The sequence below is a fragment of the Myxine glutinosa genome, chromosome 2 (assembly GCF_964187855.1).
Source record: "Myxine glutinosa chromosome 2, kmMyxGlut1.1, whole genome shotgun sequence".
NCBI classification, from domain to species: domain Eukaryota; kingdom Metazoa; phylum Chordata; class Myxini; order Myxiniformes; family Myxinidae; genus Myxine; species Myxine glutinosa.
Window position 1 is genome coordinate 122316506 of NC_136262.1, and position 12658 is coordinate 122329163.

Consider the following 12658-nt stretch of genomic DNA (forward strand, 5'->3'; position numbering starts at 1 on the left):
CTATATATTGTTTGTGGCCCCATCTCTCAATGGTGAAGAATCACTTCAGTCATCATTCGAAGCTTTTCCATGCCAGGATTCCAAAATTAATCTGCGGAGTTGGTTTTGTGTGAAATCCAGAATCTGTGTTGCTTCTGTTACGGATTCGGCCCTAATTAATTGTTGGTATTATTATTATTGTTGGTTCTCAGTCAGGGTTATTGTGGTTAAAAGGTTTAAAAGCGCTCATGACAAAAATGATGCCGGAAATCGTATAGGGCACCGGAAGAGGTGGAGCGAGGAAGAAGAGCGCGTGAGGCAGAGGTGAAGCGAGGCGTTTTGTAACAGCTCCGCACCCAGCGTGGTCGAGCATCCATGGAGAAGGAACTTTGAGGCCTGTAAAGGAATCTCGTGCGATCGTTGATATCGCTGGTGTCGTGGAAAAGCCTGCGAGGCCAGGTACAGGTGGGAGATTCCGGAGAATCTTCGCCTAGAGGTTGCGGCCCGAGGAAGAACCGACCGCCATTTTGGGGACCTCGCGCGTCGTTCGCAGACCCTTGGTTAACCGCATCCGCGGGTCCCGCCCTCCGGTGGTTTGCCGAGGATGTGTGTGCGCGACAGCGGCCTTTGAAGAATACGGTGCAGTTCGCGACTGCCCGGTGTATGTGCACGTTTGGATAGCGTCTTTGGGATTCCTCTTTCCACCGCCAATTGGGGTTGGCTGGGACCACGTGACGGTCCCCGCCTTACCTACAGCTCCTTACCTGCCTCATCGCCATCGCCTCTTCGCCGGGAGCACCATTGTGGTCTAGAGACATTGAGAAGGACTCTGTTTCAGTCCCTGGGGGTGCCGTGAGTTTAAGCAAGGTTACCTTCTTAAGATTGGATTGTAGGGTTGATTGCCCCCATTGTTGTATGGTTCTTTTTTGTGTGCTTTTAATATATTGTTTGTTCATCACCCTTGGTGTGGTTTCATTATTGATTAATTTCAACCAAGGATAACACATCTTTCTGCCGGGGACCCTCTCAGGGTTCGGAGGTTTACCGAGACCAGGGGTTAGGGGAGGACCCCGTAACAGAAATTGGGGGCTCGTCCAATTGATACTCGTGGGCTCGAAATTGGGTCTGCGTCCGGGATCTAAAATTCCCAAAATTTAGTCCGGGAAAGAATTCCCTAACATTCCCAGAATTCCCAAATTTGGAACTTGTTCCAACATTCCCAATTTTTTCCCCAAAAAAAACAAAAAAATTTTTTGTTTGTTTTTTTTAACATTTCTTGTGTGAAGGTTAACAGGTGTTAACAATAGTCACCATGGAGTTTGACGCAGAGAAGTTTGCAGTGACCCCTAGTGAAGCACAGTTCAGAGCGTTAGTAAAATCGGACCTCTGGAAATTGGCCAAACATTTTAGCTTGGAGGTCCGAACTCATATGAAGAAGGCAGAGATGCAGACAGTGGTGATACAATCTATGGTGGGATTAGGAACATGGGAAGAGGTAGCCTGGGATTGGTTACCAGAGGAGCAAGAAAATGTGGAGTTCCGGAAACTGGAGATGCAATTACAGAGCCAGGAAAGGGAAAAAGCAGAGGAAAGGAAAGCAGAAAAGGAAAGAGCAGAACAGGAAAGAGAACTCCAGGAGAGGTTAAAAGCAGAGGAAAGGAAAGCAGAAGAGAGAAGAGAAGAGAAACAAGCAGAGGAAAGGAGAGTGGAACGAGAACTCCAGGAAAGGTTAAAAGCAGAGGAAAGGAAAGCAGAAGAGAGAAGAGCAGAGAAACAAGCAGAGGAAAGGAGAGTGGAACGAGAACTCCAGGAAAGGTTAAAAGCAGAGGAAAGGAAAGCAGATGAGAGAAGAGAAGAGAAGAAAGCAGAGGAAAGGAGAGTTGAAAGAACTCCAGGAAAGGTTAGAGGAGAAATAAACAGAGGAGAGAAAAGCCGAAAGGGAGTTAAAGGACCGTGAAATGGCACTTCAGCAGGAAATTAGACTCAAGGAGCTGGATGTAATGAAAGAACGGGGAGAGGTACCATCCATGCCGACTGGTTCGACACCTAGTCAAAACACCTGGGATGTTGGCAGACATGTGAGGCTGGTTCCACCCTTCAATGAAAAGGAGGCAGGCAAGTTTTTTTACACACTTTGAGAAAGTGGCTCGACTGTTAAACTGGCCTGAGGAGTACTGGTCCATACCAGTGCAAAGTGTTCTGGTGGGTAAAGCTCAAGATATTTATTCGGCTTTACCGATTGACCAATGTGCAGATTATGAGGTATTGAAGAAACACATTCTCAAAGACTATGAATTGGTCCCGGAAGCTTACCGGCAAAAATTCCGGAATGCCAGGAGGAGGGAGAGTGAGACCCATGTGGAGTTTGCCAGATTGAAAGAAACCATGTTTGATCGGTGGTGTGATTCAAAAGGAGTTGGAAAAGACTTCGAATTATTGCGACAATTGATCCTGGTGGAGGAATTCCAACAGTGTGTCCACGAAGACATTAAAGTTCATCTGGAGGAAAGGAAAGTACCAAAGCTGTATGAGGCAGCAACCATGGCAGATGACTATGCCTTAACACACAGGATGGGGTTCCACAAACCGAACTTCTCGCCCAGACCTAGCCAGGGGAGCTATGGTACATCAGGGGCGGAGAATGAAAATCCATGGGGGCGGCCTCGAGATGAAAATGAGGACCACTCTGACACCACGACTTCTAGAAATCAGAAGACTGCGGTTCCAAGACAGACCTATCGTCCGGGGGGCTCGAGGCAGACCGCCGACCCCATGCCTTGGCAGACCACGAGGTTCTCCTCCGGGCCTACTTGCACTTTTTGCCATAAACCTGGACACTTGATGTCCAACTGTTATGCTCTGGGAAAGGAAAATCAGGAGCGGAGTTCGACTAGTACGACTCCAAATGCAATGGCCATGGTGAGAAATCGCCCTCAAAAGGGTTAACAACCATTTATTTTCGAGGGGTTTGTGTCACTGGATGGAGCCTCGACTAAACAGAGACCTGTTAGGATATTGAGGGACACAGGAGCACATCAATCTTTAATGCTTGAAGGCATCTTGCCATTGTCCGAGGAGACGGCAACTGGGGATAGTGTTCGTGTACAGGGGATTGGTGGCTGTGTTAGTGCTCCACTTCATGTCATCCATTTGGAGTCCGATTTGGTGTCAGGACCGGTCACCGTCGGTTTACAAGCCACTCTTCCTGTAGAAGGAGTATCTTTTGTTATCGGGAATGATTTGGCCGGTGGCCAAGTTTCTGGGAACCCGATGTTTGCTGAAAAGCCTAGTAGGAAGCGCCCTGAAGAGAAGAGGAAATACCCTGAAACTAAGTGTCGGCACACGCACGTCAGGGATGGAGGCAATATTGGCAAGCTCTTTGTAGGGGGACTGAACTTCAAAACAAAGGAAGAGGTTCTGGAGTCTGCCTTCAGCAAATATGCACTGCTTTTGGAAGTGCTGCTGATAAAAGACGGAGACACAAAAGTCAAGAAGGTTTGGCTTTGTCACGTTTGAAAACTCAAAGGACGCCAGAGTTGCAGAAAAGGATCTGAATAGCAAGGAGTTGGATGGTCGGACCATCACAGTAGCGAAGGCATTTCCTAGGGGTCGAGGGGGCTACAGAGGAGGACCACGGAGTAGTAGTGGTGGTGGCCGCAATCGATATTATTATGGAGGCTTCCAGAGTTATGGCAGCTCCCGAAGGAAGGATAATCAGAGCAGTGGCCGAGAAGGAGACAGCCATTCAGGTGACTACAGTGACAAGTGGTCCAACCGTGATTGTTAGGAAAGTTAGAAAGAGTGGAAGCACTGAATGCTGCGGAGCAGCCGAGCCAAGATTCCTACATGGATTAACCGTGAACGCCACGTTCCTAAAGGCGTCCATGCAGTGAACTTTCCTACACGGATTAACCGTGAACTCCACGTTCCTAAAGGCGTCCAGGTAGTGAATATGTCCAGGCCTCACCACCCAACCACCATGGAACCTGGCCCTCAGCTCGGCCTCCCCGAAAAAGTGCTATCGATTTGCTTGACTTGGGATTTTTGATCAACCCCTTAACCTTCATTCAAAAGAAACTAAAAGTAAAAATCAGAGGTTGATGAGATGGAGTTTGGCTTTGCAGGGGTAACTTGGAAATTGAACATGTAAAGGGCAGGGACAATGTCGTTGCTGATGCTTTGTCCAGAGTGAATTAACTTTGGAAATCTCTGTAAGTTGTTCGAAGTTTTGTTGCTTTATTTTTGGGGAAACATTGATTACTTGTGTTGGTTTCAAGAATTTGCCTACAAAGAAAGTTTTTGTTGTGTTCAAATTTTCTTTCTTGAGGGGGGGGAAGTGTTATAGATTTGGCCCTAATTATTGTTGGTATTATTATTATTGTTGGTTCTCAGTAAGGGTTATTGTGGTTAAAAGGTTTAAAAGCGCTCATGACAAAAATGATGCCGGAAATCTGATAGGGCACAGGAAGAGGTGGAGAGAGGAAGAAGAGCGCGTGGGGCAGAGGTGAAACGAGGCGTTTTGTAACAGCTCTGCATTGTTGTATGGTTCTCCGATTGTTGTATGGTTCTCCGATTGCCCCCATTGTTGTATGGTTCTTTTTTGTGTGCTTTTAATATATTGTTTGTTCATCACCCTTGGTGTGGTTTCATTATTGATTAATTTCAACCAAGGATAACACATCTTTCTGCCGGGGACCCTCTCGGGGTTCGGAGGTTTACGGAGACCAGGGGATAGGGGAGGACCCCCCCATTGTTGTATGGTTCTTTTTTGTGTGCTTTTAATATATTGTTTGTTCATCACCCTTGGTGTGGTTTCATTATTGATTAATTTCAACCAAGGATAACACCTACAGGAATACCTTTGGCTACGGCTTCCCCTTCGCTCCCACCTTTTGTTCATATGTGTGTTGTACCGTCCACCAAACAGTGATGACTCCATCTACATCTCGCTGTCTGATAATATGGACCAACTTCTATCTACCCATCCCAACTCTCTCTTCCTCATATGTGGTGATTTCAATTGTCACCATCCCAGTTGGCTGGGTGTGGGTACCTCTCTCACCAGCCATGGCTCTTCAGCAAAGGACTTCTGCGACTCACTGGGACTGACACAATCTGTCAATTTCCCGACCCGGATCTCAGTCAACGGAGCATCTTCTCTTCTGGATTTGGTTATGACTAACTTCCCTGAAAATGTCTGCTGCTCTTCTTCTGCTCCAATCGGCTCATCTGATCATGTGCTTGTCAAAGTGGACATCTCTCTGACCATTCTCAGAGAGCCTCCTCAGCGTCGACGAGTCTGGCATTTCACTCAGGCCAACTGGCACAGTCTTCAAGCAGCCATCAATCATCTGGACTGGTCTCCCATCTCTACCGCCTCTGACATCAACTCATCCTGGGAATTCTTTCAAAGTAAATTGCTCTCTCTCATGCACAGATTTATCCCATCTCGTCTTCAGTTGTCATACCCTTCCTCCCATCCATGGTACACGGAATCTTGTGGTGAGGCTGTTGCCCTGAAACAACTTGCTTTCGTCTCCTGGAAAGCAAATCCAACGGAGGGAAATCTCATTTCCTTCCACAAAGCCCGAAACAAGTGTGTGTCCACCCTCAGGAGAGCCAGGAAACAATATCTCACCGTTCTCAAGACCGAACTCTCTTATCTGTCTCCCTCTTCCAAATCCTGGTGGCGTCTGGTCAAATCTGTTTCTGGTGTTTGTTCCCCCTCCATCCCCTCCCTCACCTCAAACGGCTTAACGGCTGACTCCGCACGTGAAAAAGCTGAATGCCTCAACTCTGTGTTTGCCTCTAAATCTTGTGTCCCAAACCCATCCCTCTCTGTACCCACCGTACCCAGTCGTACCCAGCTGCTCCTGGACTCTGTGTCCTTTCCTCCTGACAAGATGGAAAAGTTTCTGTCAACCCTCGACTCTGATTCTGCAACTGGTCCTGACGGCATCAGCCCACGGGTCCTAAAATCATGTTCTTTCGCTCTTTCACTCCCTCTTTCTGTTCTCTTCACCCTCTCTTTTGCTCAAGGTCATCTGCCATCTGCTTGGAAATCAGCCAACATCACCGCTTTGCACAAAAAAGGTGCAAAAACAGATCCTAGCAACTACAGACCAATCAGCCTTCTCCCAATTATCAGCAAACTCATGGAATCCATCATTGCTTCAGATATGAAATCTTTCCTCTTCTCCAATGGCTTGATCTCTGATCATCAATTTGGTTTCAGACCTGGTCACTCTACTCTGGACATGCTGCTTCTGCTTTCTCAACAATGGATGGAGGTCCTCAACACCAAACAGGAAATTAGAGCTGTCTCCCTTGACATTTCACGTGCCTTCGATACGGTCTGGCACCCCGCTCTGCTCACCAAACTCTCCTCCTTTGGTATCCATGGAAATCTCCACGCATGGCTGGCGGACTTCCTCTCTGGTCGTAGTCAACGTGTGGCCCTGAATGGGTTTCTCTCATCTCCTCTTCCTGTTCAGGCTGGAGTTCCCCAAGGTAGTGTTCTGGGCCCTGTGCTTTTTCTGGTCTTCATCAATGATCTCTCTGACTCTCTTGAAAATCCTCTCTATCTCTTTGCTGACGACTCTACTCTCTGTCGCTCCATTCCTCATCCCTCAGATCGGCAGTCTGCAGCCTCCTCACTCTCTGCAGACCTGGACAAAATCACAGACTGGGCAAACAAATGGAACATGTCTTTCAATCCTGATAAATCTCACTCTTACGATGTCTCTCCGAAAAGACCGACTGGAAAACCCTCCCATCCACTTTCTGAATAATCCTCTCCAAGAAGTTCTGTCACTCAAGCTTTTGGGTCTCACTATTTGCCATGATCTTTCCTGGGAAAACCACATTTCAAATCTGGCCTCCAAAGCCAGTCGCCGACTGGGCATCCTCCGTCGTGCGAAGTCCTTCCTTGGCACACCTGAGCTCCTCACCACATACAAGGCTTTCATCCGCAGCTCTATGGAATACTGCTCTCCCCTCTGGTCTGGTGCTCCTGCCTCACACCTAGCTCGTCTTCACGCTGTTGAAACCAAAGCGTTCAGAATCATTGGAATCTCCCGTGATGAAGCTAACTCCAAGGGCCTTTCACTCACTCACCGCAGGCAGGTTGGTGGTCTTTCCATCTTCTACTGACTCCTCTCTGGCCTTGCCCCCCCCCCCCAGCTCTCTCTGGGCTCTGTCCCCCAAATATTCCTACAGGTAGCACAAGATCTGCCTGCAACCCTCTTATGGTTAAACTGCCAAAATCAAGACTTTCTGCTCACCTTCACTCCTTCATTCCTTCATTCCTCTTTTCTCCCGCCTCTGGAACAAACTCCCTCACTCTCTTCAATCCCACTCCACCCTCCAGGTCTTTAAAACAGCTGTTCACCACCATCTCTTATCCTCCCCCATCCAAAACCTTGATCTTTTCTACCCCCGCTAATTTCGGTCCCCTTGTGTTTTATACCTCTCCCCCCCCCCCCCCCTTCCCACGCCTTCTGCCCCCAAGCCCTCTCCCTCCCACACTTCTCCCTGCTCTCAAATGTTGTGGTTTGTGTGCTTCCCCTTCTCTCCCCATCTTGTCTTCCGCTCCCTCTTTTTGTGTGTTTTGTTTGTCTGGTTGATTTGTTTGCGAAATAAATGTTAGCTCTTTCACGAGCCTCGATTCAGTATACAAAAAAACAACAACAAAAAAACCAAAAAAAAAAACATCTTTCTGCCGGGGACCCTCTCGGGGTTCGGAGGTTTACCGAGACCAGGGGATAGGGGAAGACCCCGTCATACTTCCATCATAAATGTGACCAGAATTATACAGTGACGTGTTATGGCTGATTGTGAGGAATTTCAAAGCCTTGGAGCTCTGATATGTTCATTTATCCTGAGTTTTCAATTTATTCCCATTTCCCCTGTAATTTGCAATATCAACTTGATGGCCAAAAGTGAAAGATGAAGTACCATTTTGAGACAGATCGGATGTGGTATATCGCACGGTATGTGAATGTGGCACAGCTTATGACGGAGGCAGAGAGACGGTGGCAGAGAGACGGTGGCAGAGAGACGGTGGCAGAGAAACGGTGGCACTGACAGACAACAGAATAAATATCTTTGTATTGACATTTATTAATTCTTTTCATATTCATCAACTGGTCTAAAATGGCTGAGGCTTCATTGAAACAATTGTTGTTTCCAGCCTTCTTACTACTTAACAACAATAACAATCCATTAACTAATTGTGATGGGTCATTTGGAAGAAAGCTAACATCTGAACCAAGCTTACTTTAAGCTTCAATAATATGTTTCTCCTTTTCATTCTTCTTACTTTTACCAGCAACAGAAACTCCATAATCAAGCGAGTTTAGTAAATCAGTATATGCCCGATCATCTTCACTTTGTGTATTCAACCGTTCATCAAAATAACTTGAACTATGGTATCCATATTTTGTGAGAAGCATCATTTATCGAAAAGTTAATTTAATAGGTGGTGTGGCATAACTTAAGAACATCAATTTATCATTAAATATCAATACCTTTTCTTTAACAAGATAGAACTGTGCTGGTTCTTCTGTTGGAATGAGACCCGCTATGGTTTTTGAAACCGCTGAATATTCATTGTTTTGAAGAGCTTCCACAATATAATTGGGAGGTTGATTTACCTCCTCAAGTTGTCGGAATAATCCTTCATCATCATATTCTAATTCTCCTATATCTCCGAGTTCTTGCTCAGTCATTTGAATCAAATCTTTTAGCATTTGAAGTTTTTAGGGGCATATTCTATCGAAGGAATTCCAGAAACATTCATTATTTTTTGTTGAGGAGTTTTTAAAAGCGGTTTTAAAAATTTCATCTTGTTTTCTTTCAAATGCTTCACCCGTTAGTTTCTGTCTGCGTTTCTTATTTGTCTTCCTGTTGCTTTACAACTTTTGAAACTAATTCCTGATGGTCCTTAAACCTTCCTGCTCTTTCTTGTGTATTCATTTTCTGTATTTATTTATTGAAAAATATAATTTAGTATCTCATCTTGTTTCACAACAAATTTATTTTCCAATCGTGTTTCATATAATCCTCAAAATTCTTTTTTACTACATAATATAGAACAATTGTCTCTCCAAAAATTATTTACCTCTATTGAATTTAACTTGAATAAAATAAAAGTATTGGCATTGTTTCTTATTGAGCGATGAGGGAGTTGAAAGTATGATTGACTGAGATAAATACAATTACAAGAAGAATATCTCCCTCTTGTATAGTAGCTGTCCATAACCGTTTGGTTTCTCTCATTAACACAATCATCATACTAAAATATGCTATTTGTGTCTGTCCGTCTGTCTGATTAATTTTTGACGACAATACATTCTGTCCTTACTTATCCAATCTCAACCAAACTTGACAGGATGACGAAGGGTTACATAATGAAGGTTGAAGCCCATTCATTTGCCCCCCCCCCCCCCCAAGGGGGTTTTCTCCCCCGCGCGGGTTTTCCCCGCCATTGCCGTCAATGGGTTGCGTGTTGAGGTGTATAGCCGTATTAAGTTAGCTTTATTGTGGCGTTTGTCCAAAGAAGAAGATTTATCATGGCATTTTTCCAAAGACGCTTTGAATAACAAAATTAATGATAATCGCATATTGTTAATGTTATTACAAAACAATATTAATACTAATAATGTCCCACTTCCCCAGGGCGTTTTTCCTGCAGTGATAACGTGTATAAATAGCTTATCGTTATAATGGCGTTTCCGTGGGAGCAACGGCTTCTACAGGAAGAAAAAATATTATACACCACAAACACGTATGCTAAGCTTTTTAAGCAGTCGTGAATGCTGTTTGTAACACTAAATGAAGAAATTTGGAGGAATCCCGACATCCGTGAGGTAAGGTTTACTTGCAGAACTGAGTGAAGATCTATGGTACTCTATATAACCCACAAATGTTAGAGTTCATAACATGGCCCTTTCTATCCCTACCATGGCATTTTTCGTAGCGAACTTTTGAAACTCACTCTCGCTGTTACGAAACAAAGGAAAGAAGACCGGGATGTGCTCATGTACCATGCAGCTAGCTAGCGCTTGCCAAGCCAGCCGTTCCTTAATGGTTTTGAATGGAGTGCTTGCTCGAATGCTTAAACCACTTGGCAATCTCTCCACAAGAAACTTGGTAAATGAACACACACCCAATGTTCTTGAGATCCGTCCATAGATCGACTGTAATATACAGACTTGGCATTTAATATGGAATATTTTTTTTTTCTGGACTGGGGTTTACTTTCTGAACTCGGTATATCAATCTGGTGAGTTTCTTTTACGCTTCGGTGCTTTCTTTGTTAAAATAACCATGTTACTGATTGTCTGTCGCAGCAAGAAGTCAATAACAGGATTATATCACAGGTGGCGTGACAAAATGTACAGACAGGTACATTTGACGATTGTCTTCACAATCGGGTATATAAAGGTTGTTGCGTTATGTATTAGTGGAAAACAACTGCTGCACATCTACAAAAGTTATTGCCGCTTCCCCTGGAGATGGTCCGTCAACTCGACAATGCTGTTTGTCATTTAGTGGTGGCTTTACGAAATTCCGGCATGAAACAGCGTGCTATTGCTCATAGCAACAGCATGCCATCACTCAAGGTCAGGTGTCAAAGATCCTGAAACGAAATGCTCAGAAGGGTGTCCCTACTCCAATACTGAGGTCAGGACGTCCCCGCAGAACCACAAGGAGGGATGATCGCCAGCTGCACCGGTTAGTCCGCAATGGCCGTACCAAATCAGCTAATCGGCTTAGGGCTGAGTGGCAGCAACTGACAAATGTGCCTGTATCCAGAAGGCTAGTCAACCAACGACTGGTTCAAGCAGGCTATCGTGCCAGGCGTCCCCTGAGAAAGCCACGTCTGACCAGACAACACCATCAGCGCCGATTGCAGTGGGCCAGAGAGCACCGTCAATGGCAGCCGGGACACTGGAATCACGTGATCTTCAGTGACAAGTCTAGATTTCTGGTCTATCGTCAATATGGCCGCGTCCGAGTGCGCAGACAAGTGCATGAAGCCTACAACGAAGATTGTATAGTGCCAAGAGTCCAAGCTGGAGGTGGTGGGGTGACCGTTTGGGCTGCTTTTCAGGCAGGGGGAAAAACTGACCTGCTTGTTCTGAATGGAAACCTGAACCAGTTCAAGCACAGGGCCATTCTGGAAGAAACATTGCTTCCATTTGTTCATGCAGCCTTTCGAGGAAACTTTATCTTCCAAGATGACAATGCACGGCCTCATCGTGCTCGCATGATCCAACACTTTCTTGCTGACCGTGGTGTACAGCATATGGAGTGGCCTGCCATGTCTCCGGATATGAATCCGATAGAGAACTTGTGGGCAGAATTAACGCGTCAAATCGACCACTTGGACCAGCAGCCTGGCGCTGTGCGTGAATTGCAGCAGGCTATTGTAACTGCATGGCAAGCGATTCCTGTCCAAACCTTGGCAAATGTCGTGAACAGCATGCCTCAACGTGTACGTGCTCTCCTGAATGCTCGTGGGGGTTACACGAAGTACTGAACTGTAATTTTACTGTCCGTAATCCCAGTCGTAATTTAACTTTTGTTTTTGCGAAAAAAAATTTTTGGCTAATGTGCAAAATAAAGAGATACTTCTGGAAAACGCACAGAAGTTTAACACAGTACTGTCCGTGAATTGAGTTTGATATCAGTTTACATCACTTTCAAGGATCAATTTATTTGCTTCGAAATGTCAAATGTGGTTTTTGTTTCTTTTAAAGGTCACATTAACAAAATCTATAATAATTTCAACATAATTCCAATGAACTTTTGGTTCTAAGACATCTTGAAAAGTAAGTTCACCCCCACAAAAAAAATATTCCATATTAAATGCCAAGTCTGTATATACCCCAAAGAGTTATGATCCTTTTTTCCGCTCCCGTAGTGAGCGGGTGTACTAATCATCAAAGATAACGAGGTTCTTTTTTGATTTATCTAAATCTTGGGGTGAAGGGGTAAATCTTACAAGATTTTTGAGAAACTCTATGTTTTATCCTGAGTTCAGGTTTAATTGCAAGACAATCCATTATTTGATTTATACAATATCTTGTGTTGATATTTCCCTGAAAATGACAATCATGAATAATAAATATCAATCCTTGAAACATCTTCCTAATTTTATCAATCTCTTCCGTTGTAAGGATGCATGTTGTTGCACAACAAATGCATGTTGTTGTGTTGTGTCTTCCGTTGTAAGGAAAGGTGTATTATATTTATCACCCTCATACTTGACGTTCATTTCTCTTATTAATCTTGTAAATAAATTTATTTTTGGTGTAATTTTAAAATAGTTATGTTCGTTTTTATATATTTTTATCATCATTAGTTAAAAGATAATCACAGAATAAACATTGTTTATAGGCTTTTGACTCTGTGTTTAATCCTACTCTATCACAAGCCGGACAATTCTCTAATTTATCATATGGAGTATCAGGGAATTCAAGAAGCTCAACATCTGGTATATTGCTTGGATTAAACATCTTTTGTATAGTAAAACTTTACTTAAAATAAAATTCACCTTCACCAACAATATTATAATCATCCGTATTTGCATAATCATTGGTATTGTAGCGGTTACCGCTGGATGTACATAATCGCCTTGCACCGGCCAGAACACGGCCAGACGCGCCTCTCC

At 44.5% G+C, this 12658-nt stretch overlaps 1 protein-coding gene across 1 annotated transcript in view; it reads right to left on the reverse strand.

The window, feature by feature from the left end:
* Positions 1 to 12658, reverse strand: part of LOC137421309 (E3 ubiquitin-protein ligase RNF170) — a 69682-nt gene that overhangs the window by 32426 nt on the left and 24598 nt on the right. The window lies entirely within an intron of this gene.